Consider the following 15,310-nt stretch of genomic DNA (forward strand, 5'->3'; position numbering starts at 1 on the left):
TCCTAGGTTTTCTGAGCACCTTGCCCAGATTTAGGGCAAGAGAGGAAGAGGTAATGGTAAAGTTTGAAAGTTGTAAGCAGTCAAACATCAGAATCTTCCTCATAGTAAGCATATTATATTTTCATCTTAGCTTTTGGAAGTCTGACTTATTTGAGATCAACTTTGTTATATAGTCACATGACCTGATGGTGATAGTTGTTTGCTTGAGTTATATGATACTTCTCAAGGTAGGAATTATTTCTACTTGTCTAATATTTATGAGAATATCGATGTGTGTTTGGGCATATGTTTGTGTATTTCTGCATGTGTGTGTAAAGCTTGACATTCTACCACAAACAATGTAAACTGTTCCTTCCACATCTTGTTTATGAGTCTCCCTAACTTGCTGTACTTGAATTGACAAATTAACAAGTGGTTGAAGCTAAAAAAGTCATTCAAAAAGAATATGATTATTTAATTCAAATCAATGTTGTAGAGTCTTTGGCCTTCTGAAGAGACCCAAGAACCGTGGAATTAAAAGGGGATTCATAGAATCACCACCACATATTCTACTACTACCCATAGCTGTGCTCAAGATTACACAAGTTTTTAGTATCTGTGTGAAGCTTTCATCAGGCTTCGAGGGAGGAAAAGATAAAAGAGGTGCCAACCTGGAAGGTGGAAGTTAGTCAATCTTGAGGAAAAGGGGGGAATAAGAAAGACATCTGAAGAAAGAGGCTTCTTTTGGTCTGTGCAACAAGGGAAGGACAAAGAAGACTCATGTTAAATGTATAAAGACACTTGTAAAAGTTCAGGCTGCTATAATAAAATACCATAGAGTAGTGACATAAACAACAGATATTTCTTTCTCATATTTCTGGAGACTGGGAAGTACAAGGTTGAGATGCTGGCCAACTCAGTGGATGAGAGCCCACTTCCTGGTTTGTAAGCAGCTGCCTTCTTGATTATGCTGACATTGTTTCCTTAGCCGTATGCATATGGATATAGAGGGAGAGATCTCATCTCTCTTTCTCTTCTTTTTTTTTTTTTTTTTTGTCTTTCTATCTGAACTTTATTTATTTTTTATTTTTTAATATAAATTTATTTATTTTAATTGGAGGTTAATTATTTACAATATTGTATTGGTTTTGCCATACATCAACATGAATCCGCCACAGGTATACATGTGTTCCCCATCCTGAACCCCTCTCCCTCCTCCCTCCCTGTACCATCCCTCCGGGTCATCCAGAAAAGCAGCCCATTGTCTTAGAAGGAGTGTATCTTTCTCTTCTTACAATACACTAATCTTATTATGAGGGCCCCAACCCTCATGACCTCATCTAAGCCTAATTACCTCCCAAAGTTTCCACTCTAAATACCATCACATTGTGGTTTAGTGCAAGACATGAACTTGGGAGGAAGAGTATATTTAGTTCATAATATTTTATCCCTGGCCTCCCAAGATTCATGTCCTTCTCACATATAAAATACTTTCATTCCATCCCAATAGATTCAATGTCATAATCCATTCCAGCATCAACTCTTAAGTCTAAAGATACTAGATGAGTCCAAAGGCTCATCTAAATATTATTTAAATTAAATATAGATGAGACTCAAGGTATGATTCATACTGATGAAAATTCTCCTCTGGCTGTGAAACTGAAACCACATTATGTGCTTCCAAAATATAATTGTGTCATGAACATAGGATAGACATTTCTATTTCAAAAAGGAGAAAAAACAGGAAAGAAGGAAGGGGTGATAGTTCCCAAGCAAGTCCAAAACTCAGCATGACAAATATAATTATATCTTAAAAGGCGGTCCTAAGATGGCAGAGGAATAGGATGGGGAGATCACTTTCTCCCCCACAAATTCATCAAAAGAACATTTGAACGCTGAGTAAATTCCACAAAACGACTTCTGACTGCTGGCAGAGGATGTCAGACACCCAGAAAAGTGGCCTATTGTCTTCGAAAGGAGGTAGGAGAAAATATAAAAGACAAAAAGAGAGACAAAAGAGGTAGGGACAGAGCTCCATCTTGGGAAGGGAGTCTTAAAAAAGAGAGAAGTTTCCAAACACGAGGAAACACTCTCACTGCCGAGTCTGTGGTGAGCCTTGGAACCAAGGAGGGCAACATAACTGGGAGGAAACGCAAATAAATAAATAAAAACCACTGATTACATGCCCAATGGTAACTCCTCCAGTGGAGAAGCAGCACAGATGCTTGCATCTGCAACTAGCAAGCAGGGGCTGGGAAGGGAGGAGTGGGCTGCATTGCTTAGAGTAAGGACCAGGCCTGAATGCCCCAAGGTCAATATGAGGGAACTAATTTGGGCTAGCAAACCAGACTGTGGGATAGCTACCACACGAAAAGCCCTAACCTAAGACACCATCAGGCCCACTCACAGAACAAAGGACTGAGCAGAGCTAGCCGGCTACAGACTATCCCCCTCCAGTGACAGGCAGCCAGAGCCAGAAGGGGGCAATCGTGGCCCCAGAGAGGCATTATCTACCAAACTGCAAGCAGGCTTCATCGCTAATTGAGACTTCTTGGGATTCTGGACGGTCAACATCTGCCTGAGAAGGTGTGCCAGTTGTACACCCAGAAAACTGAGCAGCACGGACAGGGGAGGTGATAAGTCGCAGCAATTGCACTTGCCAAACACCTGGTCACTTGAGCTGCTTGGACCTGGGAAGGGCACAAAATGCAGGCCCAACCGAGTCTGCACCTCTGAGGACTACCCAAGTACCTAAACCAGAGTGGCTTAGACCTGGGAAGGGCATACAACCCAGGGCCAGCCTCAGACAGTTCCCGGCAGAGCAACCTAGAGCCTAGGCAGTGTTGACAGGGAAAGCATACACACTGTGAGCAGGGGCAAACCCAGTGTGGCTGAGACACTGCGAACACACGCCAGTGTTATTTGTTTGCATCATCCCTCCCTCCCCACAGCATGACTAAACAAGTGAGCCTAAAAAAGTGCCCACCACCGCCCCCTTGTGTCAGGGAGGAAATCAGACACTGAAGAGACCAGCAAACAGAAGAAGCTAAAACAGAGGGAACCTCCTTGGAAGTGACAGGTGCAATAGATTAAAACTCTGTAGTTAGTACTGACTACATAGGAACGGGCCTATAGATCTTGAGAAATATAAGCTGGATCAAAGAACTATCCAAAAATGACCTGACCCCACACTGCACACAATAACACCAGAGAAAATCCTAGATATATTTTTACTATCATTCTATGTTTTTTAAATTTGTTTTAATTTTAAGTCCTCTATTACTCCTTTAATTTTCATTTTTATAACCTACTATTACTTTGCAAAAAAAGAGACCTTATTTTTTACAGCAAACTTCATATATATATATATATATATTTCTAATTTTTGTGACTTTGTTATTTTTTCTTTAATATTGTATTTTTGAAAATCAAACTTCTACTCCATAATCTTTGCTTTTTGGTATTTGTTATCAATTTTGTACCTTTAAGAACCCAATCTTTAGTACCCATTTTTACTTGGGAACGAGATTTCTGGCTTGACTGCTCTCTTCTCCTTTGGACGCTCCATTTTCTCCACCAGGTCGCCTCTATCTCCTCCCTCTCCCTTCTCTTCTCTACCCAACTCTGTGAATCTCTTTGTGTGTTCCAGGCTGTGGAGAACACTTAGGGAAATGAATACTGGCTGGATCTGTCTCTCTCCTTTTGATTCCCCCCTTTATCCTCCTGGCCACCTCTGTCTCCTTCCTCCCTCTTCTCTTCTCTGCATAACTCCATGAACATCTCTGAGTGGTCCAAATTGTGGAGCACACATAAGGAAGTGATTACTGGCTAGCTTGCTCTCTCCTCTTTTGATTCCACCTCATCTCATTCAGGTCACCTCTATCTTCCTCCTCCCTCTTCTCTTCTCCATGTAACTCTGTGAACCTTCTGGGTTTCCCTCACTGTGGAGAAACTTTTCATCTTTAACCTAGATGTTTTATCAATGGTGCTGTATAGATGGAGAAGACTTGAGGCTACTGTAAAAATAAGACTGAAAACCTGAAGCAGGAGGCTTAAGTCCAAATCCTGAGAACACCAGAGAGCTCCTGACTCCAGGGAACATTAATTGACAGGAGCTCATCAAATGCCTCCATACCTACACTGAAACCAAGCACCAAGCAAGAGCCAACAAGTTCCAGAGCAAGACATACCACACAAATTTTCCAGCAACACAGGAACACAGCCCTGAGCTTCAATATAAAGGCTTCCCCAAATCACTCCAAACCCACTGACATCTCATAAGTCATTACTGGACACTTCATTGCGCTCCAGAGAGAAGAAATCCAGCTCCACCCACCAGAACACCGACACAAGCTTCCCTAACCAGGAAACCTTGACAAGCTACCCGTACAACCCCACCCACAGCAAGGAAACTCCACAATAAAAAGAACTCCACAAATTGCCAGAATACAGAAAGGCCACCCCAAAAAACAGCAATATAAACAAGAGGAAGAGACAGAGGAATACCCAGCAGGTAAAGGAACAGGATAAATGCCCACCAAACCAAACCAAAGAGGAAGAGATAGGGAATCTACCTGATAAAAAAATTCCGAATAATGATAGTGAAAGTTATCCAAAATCTTGAAAACAAAATGGAATCACAGATAAATAGCCTAGAGACAAGGATTGAGAAGATGCAAGGAAGGTTTATCAAGGACCCAGAAGAAATAAAAAAGAGTCAATATATAATGAATAATGCAATAAATGAGATAAAAAACACTCTGGAGGGAACAAATAGTAGAATAAAAGAGGCAGAAGATAGGATTAGTGAGGTAGAAGATAGAATGGTAGAAATAAATGTATCAGAGAGGAAAAAAGAAAAACTAATGAAAAGAAATGAGGACAATCTCAGAGACTTCTGCGACAATGTTAAATTCCCCAAAATTCAAATCATGGGAGACCTATATTGTCACCCTGCTTATTTAACTTATATGCAGAGTACATCATGAAAAATGCTGGACTGGAAGAAACACAAGCTGGAATCAAGATTGCCGGGAGAAATATCAATAACTTCAGATATGCAGATGACACCACCCTTATGGCAGAAAGTGAAGAGGAACTAAAAAGCCTCTTGATGAAAGTGAAAAAAGAGAGTGAAAAAGTTGGCTTAAAGCTCAACATTCGAAAACGAAGATCATGGCATCCCGTCCCATCACTTCATGGCAAATAGATGGGGAAACAGTGGAAAGAGTGGCTGACTTTATTTTGGGGGGCTCCAAAATCACTACAGATGGTGATTTCAGCCATGAAATTAAAAGGCGCTTACTCCTTGGAAGAAAAGTTATGACCAACCTAGATAGCATATTCAAAAGCAGAGACATTACTTTGCCGACTAAGGTCCGCCTAGTCAAGGCTATGGTTTTTCCAGTAGTCATGTATGGATGTGAGAGTTGGACTGTGAAGAAGGCTGAGCACTGAATAATTGATGGTTTTGAACTGTGGTGTTGGAGAAGACTCTTGAGGGTCCCTTGGACTGCAAGGAGATCCAACCAGTCCATTCTGAAGGAGATCAGCCGTGGGATTTCTTCACAAGGAATGATGCTAAAGCTGAAACTCCAATACTTTGGCCACCTCATGCGAAGAGTTGACTCATTTGAAAAGACTCTGATGCTGGGAGGGACTGGGGGCAGGAGGAGAAGGGGACGACAGAGGATGAGATGGCTGGATGGCATCAATGATTCGATGGACGTGAGTCTGAGTGGACTCTGGGAGTTGGTGATGGACAGGGAGGCCTGGCATGCTGTGATTCATGGGGCCGCAAAGAGTCAGACACGACTGAGCAACTGAACTGAACTGATATATGTTGTCTACAAGAGACCCACCTCAAAACAAGGGACACTTCACTGAAAGTGAAGGGCTGGAAAAAGATATTCCACTCAAATAGGGACCAAAAGAAAGCAGGAGTAGCAATACTCATATCAGATAAAATAGACTTTAAAACAAAGGCTGTGAAAAGAGCCAAAGAAGGACACTACATAATGCTCAAAGGATCAACCCAAGAAGAAGATATAACAATTATAAATATATATACACCCAACATAGGAGCACCGCAATATGGAAGACAAATGCTAACAAGTATGAAAGGGGAAATTAACAATAACACAATAATTGTGGGAGACTTTAACACCCCTCTGACACCTATGGATAGATCAACTAAACAGAAAATTAGCAGGAAAAAACAAACTTTAATGATACAATAGACCAGTTAGACCTAATTGATATTTATAGGACATTTCACCCCCAAACAATGACTTTCACCTTTTTCTCAAGCACACATGGAACCTTCTCAGGATAGATCACATCCTGGGCCATAAATCTAGCCTTGGTAAATTCAAAAAAATTGAAATCATCCCAAGCATCTTTTCTGACCACAATGCATTAAGATTAGATGTCAATTACAGGAGAAAAACTATTAAAACTTCCAACATATGGAGGCTGAACAACACACCTCTGAATAACCAACAAATCACAGAAGAAATCAAAAAAGAAATCAAAATATGCATAGAAATTAATGAAAATGAAAACACAACAACCCCAAACCTGTGGGACACTGTAAAAGCAGTGCTAAGGGGAAGGTTCATAGCAATACAGGTGTACCTCAAGAAACAAGAAAAAAGTCAAAAAATTACCTAACTCTACACCTAAAGCAACTAGAAAAGGAAGAAATGAAGAACCCCAGGGTTAGTAGAAGGAAAGAAATCTTAAAAATTAGGGCAGAAATAAATGCAAAAGATAGAAAACAGACCATAGCAAAACTCAACAAAGCCAAAAGCTGGTTCTTTGAGAGGATAAATAAAATTAACAAACCATTAGCCAGACTCATCAGGAAACAAAGGGAGAAAAATCAAATCAATAAAATTAGAAATGAAAATGGAGAGATCACAACAGACAACACAGAAATACAAGGGATCATAAGAGACTACTATCAGCAATTATATGCCAATACAATGGACAACTTGGAAGAAATGGACAAATTCTTAGAAAAGTACAACTTTCCAAAACTGAACCAAGAAGAAATAGAAAATCTTAACAGACCCATCACAAGCATGGAAATTGAAACAGTAATCAGAAATCTTCCAGCAAACAAAACCCCAGGTCCAGACAGCTTCACAGCTGAATTCTACCAAAAATTTAAAGAAGAGCTAACACCTATCCTACTCAAACTCTTCCAGAAAATTGCAGAGGAAGGTAAACTTCCAAACTCATTCTATGAGGTTACCATCACCCTAATACCAAAACCTGACAAAGACGCCACAAAAAAAGAAAACTACAGGCCAACATCACTGATGAACTTATATGCAAAAATCCTTAACAAAATTCTGGCAATCAGAATCCAACAACACATTAAAAAGATCATACATCATGACCAAGTGGGCTTTATCCCAGGGTGGCATGGCTTCTTCAATATCCACAATCAATCAATGTAATTCACCACATTAACAAATTGAATAACAAAAGCCATATGATTATCTCAATAGATGCAGAGAAAGCCTTTGACAGAATTCAGCATCGATTTATAATAAAAACTCTGTAGAAAGCATGAGTAGAAGGAACATACCTCAACATAATAAAAGCTATATATGACAAACCCACAGTAAATATTATCCTCAATGGTGAAAAATTGAAAGCATTTCCCCTAACGTCAGGAACAAGACAAGGGTCCCCACTTTCACCACTACTATTCAACATAGTTTTGGAAGTTTTGGAAGTTTTGGCCACAGCAATCAGAGCAGAAAAAGAAATAAAAGGAATCCAGATTGGAAAAGAAGAAGTAAAACTCTCACTGTTTGCAGATGACATGATTCTCTACATAGAAAACCCTAAAGAATCCACCAGAAAATTACTAGAGCTAATCAATGAATATAATAAAGTTGCAGGATATAAAATCAACACACAGAAATCCCTTGCATTCCTATCCACTAATAATGAGAAAATAGAGAAATTAAGGAAACAATTCCATTCACCATTGCAAAGAAAAGAATAAAATACTTAGGAATATATCTACCTAAAGAAACTAAAGACCTATATATAGAAAACTATAAAACACTGGTGAAAGAAATCAAAGAGGACACTAATAGATGGAGAAATATACTGTGTTCCTGGATTGGAAGAATCAATATATTGAAAATCAGTATACTACCCAAAGCAATCTATAGATTCAATGCAATCCCTAGCAAGCTACCAATGGTATTTTTCACAGAGCTAGAACAAATAATTTCACAATTTGTATGGAAATACAAAAAACCTCGAATAGCCAAAGCAATCTTGAGAAAGAAGGATGGACCTGGAGGAATCAACCTGCCTGATTTCAGGCTCTACTACAAAGCCACAGTCATCAAGACAGTATGGTACTGGCATAAAGACAGAAATATAGATCAATGGAACCAAATAGAAAGCCCAGAGATAAATCCACACACCTATGGACACCTTATCTTTGACAAAGGAGGCAAGAATATATTATGGAGAAAAGACAATCTCTTTAACAAGTGGTGCTGGGAAAACTGGTCAACCACTTGTAAAAGAATGAAACTAGAACACTTTCTAACACCATACACAAAAATAAACTCAAAACGGATTAAAAATCTAAATGTAAGATAAGAAACTATAAAACTCCTAGAGGAGAACATAGGCAAAACACTCTCCGACATAAATCACAGCAGGATCCTCTGTGACCCACCTCTCAGAATATTAGAAATAAAAGCAAAAATAAACAAATGAGACCTAATTAAACTTAAAAGCTTCTGCACAACAAAGGAAACTATAAGCAAGGTGCAAAGACAGCCTTTAGAATGGGAGAAAATAATAGCAAATGAAGCAACTGATAAAGAATTAATCTCAAATATACAAGCAACACCTGCAGCTCAACTCCAGAAAAACAAATGACCCAATCAAAAAATGGGCCAAAGAACTAAACAGACATTTCTTTAAAGAAGACATACAGATGGCTAACAAACACATGAAAAGATGCTCAACATCACTCATTATCAGAAAAATGCAAATGAAACCACAATGAGGTACCATTTCATGCCAGTCAGAATGGCTGCTATCCAAAAGTCTACAAGCAATAAATGTTGAAGAGGGTGTGGAGAAATGCGACCCTCTTACACTGTTGGTGGGAATGCAAACTAGTACAGCCGCTATGGAGAACAGTAAAAAACTGGAAATAGAACTGCCATATGACCCAGCAATCTCACTGCTGGGCACACACACTGAGGAAACCAGAATTGAAAGAGACACGTGTACCGCAATGTTCATCGCAGCACAGGACCAGGACATGGCCAGGACATGGAAGCAACCTAGATGTCCATCAGCAGATGAATGGATAAGAAAGCTGTGGTACATATACACAATGGATTATTACTCAGCCATTAAAAAGAATACATTTGAATCAGTTCTAATGAGGTGGATGAAACTGTAGCCTATTATACAGAGTGAAGTAAGCCAGAAAGAAAAACACCAATACAGTATACTAATGCATATATATGGAATTTAGAAAGATGGTAATGATAACCCTGTATGCAAGATAGCAAAAGAGACACAGATGTATAGAACAGTCTTTTGGACTCTGTGGAAGAGGGCAAGGGTGGGATGATTTGGGAGAATGGCATTGAAACATATAAAATATCATATGTGAAATGAATTGCCAGCCCAGGTTCGATGCATGATACAGGATGCTCAGGGCCTTGCACTGGGATGACCCAGAGGGATGGTATGGAGAGGGAGGTGGGAGGGGGTGTTCAGGATGGGGAATACATGTACACCCGTGGTGGATTCATGTTGATGTATGGCAAAACCAATACAATATTGTAAAGTAATTCAGTTCAGTTCAGTTCAGTTCAGTCGCTCAGTCGTGTCCAGTTCTTTGCAACACCATGAATTGCAGCACGCCAGGCCTCCCTGTCCATCACCAACTACCGGAGTTCACTCAGACTCACATCCATCGAGTCGGTGATGCCATCCAGCCATCTCATCCTCGGTCGTCCCCTTCTCCTCCTGCCCCCAATCCCTCCCAGCATCAGTCTTTTCCAATGAGTCAACACTTTGCATGAGGTGGCCAAAGTACTGGAGCTTCAGCTTTAGCATCATTCCTTCCAAACAAATCCCAGGGTTGATCTCCTTCAGAATGGATTGGTTGGATCTCCTTGCAGTTCAAGGGACTCTCAAGAGTCTTCTCCAACACCACAGTTCAAAAGCCTCAATTCTTCGGCACTCAGCTTTCTTCACAGTCCAGCTCTTACATCCATACATGACTACTATACCTCCAATTAAAATAAATAATTTTATATTTAAATAAAAGATCTTAAGGCAGAAGAATAATCCTCTTTGATTCAATGCTCCACCCTCCAGGGCCATTGGGGAGGCAACTATGACTAAATGGGGGAGCTCCACTCCTCCAGCTAGGCAGAAAAAAGCCCACATGGCTCTCTATGAAGGCCTAGCCCATGCTACAGCTCTCTGTAGTGACTCTGCCTCTTGAAACTAAGGTAGAGATAGCTTTCTACTCCAGGCCTGTGCTCTCTGGGCCTTTGGTGGGAGTAGTAGCCCTGATGATCTCTGAATTGTTTTTAGGATTCTTCTTTCTTTTACTTTAGTTTTTTGGTGATGGTCTACTTCCTGACTTGTGTACAGCCATTGTCTTTTTTATTGACTGATTGATTGATTGAAATATAGTTATTGTGTTAACTTCAGGTGTACAGCAATGTGATTCAGTTATATACATATATATACATATAACTGAATATATGTATTTTCCATACTTTTCAATCATAGTTTATTGCAAGATATTGGATCTAGTTCCCTGTGCCATACAGTTCAGTTCAGTCACTCAGTCATGTCTGACTCTGCGACCCCATGGATTGTAGCATGCCAGGTTGCCCCTGCCCTTCACCAACTCCCAGAGCTTGGTCAAACTCATGTCCATCGAGTCGGTGATGCCATCCAACAATCTCATCCTCTGTCATCCCCTTCTCCTCCTGCCTTCCATCTTTCCCAGCATCAGGTTCTTTTCCAGTGAGTCAATTCTTCACATCAGGTGACCAAAGTATTGGAGCTTCAGCTTCAACTTCAGTCCTTCCAATGAATATTCAGGACTGATTTCCTTTAGGATTGACTGATTGGATCTCCTTGCAGTCCAAGGGACTCTCAAGAGTCTTCTCCAACACCACAGTTTAAAAGCATCAATTCTTTGGTGCTCAGCTTTCTTCGTGGTCCAACTCTCACATCCATACATGACTACTGGAAAAATCATACCTTTAACTAGATGGACCTTTGTTGGCAAAGTAATATCTCTGCTTTTTAATATGCTGTGTAGGTTGGTCATAGCTTTTCTTCCAAGGAGCAAGTGTCTTTTAATTTCATGGCTGCAGTCACCACCTGCAGTGATTTTGGAGCCTAAGAATATAAAGCCTCTCACTGTTTCCATTGTTTTCCCATCTATTTGCCATGAGCTATACAGTAAACCTTTATTGTTTATCTATTTTGTATGTGGTTGTATGCAACTGTTAATCCCATACTCCCAATTTATCCCTCCCCCATTTACCCTTTGGTAACTATAATTTTGGTTTCTATATCTGTGAGTCAGTTTCTGACAGGCGCCTTCTTTGATGTGTGTTCAGATAGTTTCTTCAGTGTGTGTGTGTGTGTGTGTGTATGTGTGTGTGTCTGTGTGCATAGATCATTTCTATCTTCCTCTTCTTGTAAGGATACTATCAAATTCATGAGCACTCCATCCTCATGACTTCATAAAAGTCAAATCAGTTATCTCCCAAAGGCTCTACCTCCAAATACTATTAGGTTGGCGCAAAAGTAACTGCACTTTTGGACCATAAACTTTAAATCATTATAACTAGGCTCAAAGACATCTTTATTAATCAAAATAGGAACCATTGCAATCAACACATTTTTGCCAACAAGAAATGTTTGCTTATTCCTGTAGCATAAAAACCATGCTTCAGGATTTGATGAACTCTTGGATAGCATTTTCTGCATCCTCCTGGTTGTAGAAGCATTTCCCCTGCAAAAAGTTGTCAAGATGCTTGAGGAATTGATAGTTGGTTGGCGAGAGGTAAGGTGAATATGGCGGATGAGACAGAATTTTATAGCCCAATTCGTTCAAGTTTTGAAGTCTTGGTTGTGTAACATGTGGTTCAATGCTGTCATAGGAAAGAAATGGGCCATGGGCTGTTTCTGTTGATCAATGCTGGCTGCAGGCATGCAGTTTTTCATGCATCTCACTGATTTGCTGAGCATACTTCTCAGATGTAATGGTTTCGCCAGGATTCAAAAAGCTGTAGTGGATCAGACAAGCAGCACACCACCAGTGAGCATGACACACACCGCCCCCCGCCCCCCGTTTTTGGTGCAAATTTGGCTTTGGGAAGTGCTTGGAGTTTCTTCTTGGTCCAAACACTAAGTTGGTCATCAGTGGTTGTCATATAAAATCCACTTTTCATCACATGTCATAATCCAATCAAGAAATGGTTTGCTGTAGTTGCATAGAATAAAAAAATGACATTTCACAACTTTTTTTTTGGTTTTTCAGTCTGCTCAGGAGGCACCCACATATTTAGCTTTTTCACCTTTCCAATTTGCTTCAAATGTCAAACCACTGTAGAATGTTTGACGTTGAGTTCTACAGCAACTTCTAGTGTAGTTGTAAGAGCATCAGCTTAGGTGATTGCTCACAGCTGGTTGTTGTCAACTTCAGTTAGCCAGCCACTACACTCTTCATCTTCAAGGCTCTTGTCTCCTTTGCAAAACTTCTTGAACCACCACTGCGTTGTACATTCATTAACAATTCGTCGTCCAAACGCATTGTTGATGTTGTGAGTTGTCTCTACTGCTTTACAACTTATTTTGGACAAGAAAATCGCTGATTTGCTTTTTGTCTAACATCGTTTCCATTGTCTAAAAGAAATATAAAATAAACAAGTAATAAGTCCTTAACCAAAAATATAAAGTGAGAGCTATGCATTAAAATGATGCATAACATGACTATATTTATTAAGAATGTATTCTAATATCAAGTGGCAAATTTCAACAATGCAAAAATCGCAATTACATTTGCACCAACCAAAATATCACACTAGAGATTATGGCTTTAATGCAAGAATTCGGGGAGGATACAGGCATTCAGTATATAACAGTGCCTCAGAACCTAGAATGAGATAGAGAGCTAAACCAATAGGAGGGAAATCAAGGATAGGGTGAGATGCAAAGGGCATATTTTTGAGTATCAATGATGAAAGCAAGAAGGAGGAAAATAGGGCTATCCAATGAGCTATCTAATTCTATCCATATAGTCAATCCTTTTGTGATTCACATGTTAAAATCTGCGTTAGCCCCAGCCTGGTGAGAGGCCTTTATTTATGGGAATTGGTGCATTGCTATATCAAGAGACAGTAAAAAGATTCCTTCCTTCTTCAATCTAAGAGGCAGATAATGTTTAAGTGCCTAACCTTCCAGTACAAATCTTCATGTAAGCTATGTGTCCACTTTGCAACAGTCACCAGGCTGTCAGATTTTAAAATAACCTCATCTCCAATTTCTACTTGAAAGTTTTAACTATAAATTTAAGGCGTGACACGGGCACTGACTTACTTCCCTGTTTATCAACCAGCTATTCAGAAGACCGCTGTGGTACAAGGTATCAACTTTAGAGTTAGACATATCTGAGTTTGATTCCTACTTCAACTGTGTTCCAGGAGTGCACCTTTGTGATATTTCCTTTAATCTCCCAACCAGAGTTTCTTCATCAGTACAGTGGCAGGTAAAGTAAAACGGAACAGATTTAAAACCCATAATTGAGGCAGCAGGGGGAAAAAATGTATCATACAGAAAAAGGAAAATCACATGTTAATGATATCAAAAAATGTAGTGTAAAAAATTGTTATTGTTCAGTTGCTAAGTCATGTCCAACTCTTTGTGACACCATGGACTGCAGCATGCCAGGTTTCCCCATTCTTCACTCTTAAACTCATGTCCATTGAGTCGATGGTTTGCTCAAACTCATGTCCCTTGAGTCAATGATGCCATCCAACCATCTCATCCTCTGTCGGCCCCTTCTCCTCCTGCCTCCAATCTTTCCCAGCATCAGGCTCATTTCCAGTGAGTCAGCTCTTCATATCATGTGGACAAAGTTACCTGGAGGTTCAGCTTCAGCATCAGTCCTTCCAATGAATATTCAGGACTGATTTCCTATAGGATTGACTGGTTTGATCTTGCAGTCCAATGGACCCTCAAGAGTCTTCTCCAACATCACACTTTGAAAGCAACAATTCTTTGGTGCTCAGCCTTCTTTATGGTCCAACTTTCATATCCATTCATGGCTACTGGAAAAACCATAGCTTTGACTAGATGGACCATTGTCGACACAATGATGTCTCTGCTTTTTAATATGCTGTCTAGGTTTGTCATAGCTTTTCTTCCAAGGAGCAAGCATCTTTTAATTTCATTGCTGCAGTCACCATCTGCAGTGATTTTGGAGCCCAAGAAAATAAAATTTGTTGCTGTTTCCGTTTTTCCCCCATCTATTTGCCATGAAGTAATGGGACCAGATAACATGATCTTCGTTTTTTATTTATTTATTCTAATTGGAGGCTAATTACTTTACATTATTGTAGTGGTTTTTGCCATACATTGACAAGAATCAGCCATGGGTGTACATGTGTTCCCGATCTGAACCCCTCTCCCACCTCCCTCCCCATCCCATCCCTCAGGGTCATTCCAGTGCACCAGCCCTGAGCACCTTGTCTCATGCATTGAACCTGGACTGGCAATCTATTTCACATATGATAATATACATGTTTCAATTCTATTCTCTCAAATCATCCCACCCTCACCTTCTCCCACAGAGTCCAAAAGTCTGTTCTTGAAATTGGAGTTTTAAGCCAGTGTTTTCACTCTCCTCTTTCAACTTTATCAAGAGGTTCTTTAGTTCCTCTTCACTTTCTGCCCGTAGGGTGGTGTCATCTGCATATCTGAGATTATTGACATTTCTCCCAGCAATCTTGATTCCAACTTGAGGTTCATCAAGCCCAGCATTTTGCATGATATAATCTGCATAGAAGTTAAATAAGCAGGGTGACAATATACAGCCTTGACATACTCCTTTCCTAATTTGGAACCAATCTGTTGTTCCATGTCCAGTTCTAACTGTTGCTTCTTGACCTGCATACAGGTTTTTCAGGAAACAGGTAAGGTGGTCTGGTATTTCCACCTCTTTAACAATTTTCCACAATTTGTTGTGATCTAGAAAGTCAAAGGTTTTACATAGTCAATGAAGCAGAGATTG

This window comes from Oryx dammah, unplaced genomic scaffold, assembly GCF_014754425.2.
Source record: "Oryx dammah isolate SB20612 unplaced genomic scaffold, SCBI_Odam_1.1 HiC_scaffold_23, whole genome shotgun sequence".
Classification (NCBI taxonomy): domain Eukaryota; kingdom Metazoa; phylum Chordata; class Mammalia; order Artiodactyla; family Bovidae; genus Oryx; species Oryx dammah.